The sequence below is a fragment of the Theobroma umbraticum genome, unplaced genomic scaffold (genome assembly GCF_002168275.2).
Source record: "Theobroma umbraticum cultivar Fairchild unplaced genomic scaffold, ASM216827v3 scaffold_146.0, whole genome shotgun sequence".
Taxonomy (NCBI): domain Eukaryota; kingdom Viridiplantae; phylum Streptophyta; class Magnoliopsida; order Malvales; family Malvaceae; genus Theobroma; species Theobroma umbraticum.
In genome coordinates, this window is record NW_018397265.1 from 239,312 (window position 1) to 241,079 (window position 1,768).

At 35.1% G+C, this 1,768-nt stretch overlaps 1 long non-coding RNA gene across 1 annotated transcript in view; it reads right to left on the minus strand.

The window, feature by feature from the left end:
• Positions 1-635: 635 nt before the first annotated feature.
• The window catches only part of LOC110422683 (uncharacterized), a 3,974-nt gene continuing 2,841 nt past the window's right edge, over positions 636-1,768 (minus strand). Inside the window, exon 3 of the long non-coding RNA XR_002445753.2 lies at positions 636-894. This is a non-coding gene — a long non-coding RNA (uncharacterized LOC110422683). The remainder of the gene's footprint in view (positions 895-1,768) is intronic.

Genomic DNA, 1,768 nt, shown 5'->3' on the forward strand with positions numbered 1-1,768 from the left:
TCAATTTTTCCCATTTTCTTATCCAATTAAGCAAGCAGCATTTCATTGGTTATCATATGTCTTGAGCAACCGCTACTCATGTACCATGGTTTTTTATGCTTCAGTTGAGCTTTTGAGCATATGTCTTCTCGGTTTGGCTCAAATTGCAAGACAAATTTGTAGTTTTTCTTAACAGGTACCCATACCTTAATGGGTCCTTAAAGGTTAGTTGCTACATAAAAGCCTTTTGGTACCTAAATAATTTTTGTTCTTTGAGTGCTTCTTCTTTTGTGACAATCATAAGAAAGATGACCTATTTTGCCACAAACATAACATCTACGTTAGAAATTATCAAAATTTCTCTTAAAGTTTGCATTTCTTCTTGATGTGTTTTTTTTTTAAACTCTTAAGAGCAATATTTTCATCAATAGAACTCTGCAATGCTTCAGTTTTGTTTTCAAGTTCCAGTTTTAGAGCTTTAAAATCTGTTCTAGAGTGTTCTAGTTCAGTTTTGTAATAATCGTTCCTCGATCGCTACCGGCATTTGAGTCTCATGGCTGAACCCGCCAAGTCCAGAACAAGTCTTACTTAAATCATTAGATTATTACTTCATATTCTCGCCATCCATCTATAAAATTACTTTGATCCATAAAACATTTTGTAATAAAAATTGAACAATGATCTTTATAAATTGAATAAACCTTTATCCCACATAATTGTAAAAATAATACATCAAGACTTATAATCTCTAAATGTACATTTGTATTCACACAATTGCCTAATTTTATAACAATTTACACTATGACAACTTGACCTCTAACAGCGGAGTGACTCAGAATAAAGTGCTATGAGATGCCTTTACCTATCCGCGATGGACTGCAAATGCAGATGAATGCACGCTAGGTTGATCACTATCTGCAAAAGAGAAATAAAGAGAGTAAGTCTCACAAACTCAATGATCATAGGTTTCGTGAGCAAGGCGTGGATGGGAAACAAGCATAAGGCAGATAAGTTGAATAATAAAATCAAAATATCAACTCATAATTTTAAGAAACCAAATCATAAGTATGATATTTGTGCCTTGCAAAAGTAATGACATAAATCATAATGCAACATTTCACTTGGAAAATCGATGCCAAAAACAAGTGTAGCAAACAGAGTTCAATCATTGAAAACATCACTTGCCATCAAGCTATGAACAACAATATAAAAGTATGCACGTTCCCGAAATGTGTGGCATGTAAAGAAATCAAAGTATATGACCACATAAAACATTTCACGATCATCAAGTAAGCACTGAAAACTTTTATTCTAACAAAGAAAGCTGCAAAAAAATCTTAACTCTCCACCATACAAAAGATTATCTGTCGAAAACTCACAAGGCACTCGAGTAGGTAAGTAACATAATCACCCATGGACCCACTTCCATGTAATATCATTTGAGAGCTCTACTCCACTAAATCACCATAGCCATGGTAGTCTCAACGATTTTGGCCAACATTGGAGAATCAAGCGTTCGTAATCGCCAATATCACTTGTGGTTAAGCCACAAATAACAACCCGTGGCCTTGCCACGTATATCACAGACTATGGCCCCAACAATGTCTAATAGCCAGTTGGCAACCCAAAGGTTCCCTAGCTAGAGCTGACTTATGCACAAGGGTCACACTTAACCAAAGTGACAATCGACCTACTCTCGACACTCTTAGTTTATCAAAACCATTTTTAAAACCATACCGGGTTTTACAAGGCTTTTCCTTTTAATCATTTGAAATCAAGGTTTGATAAC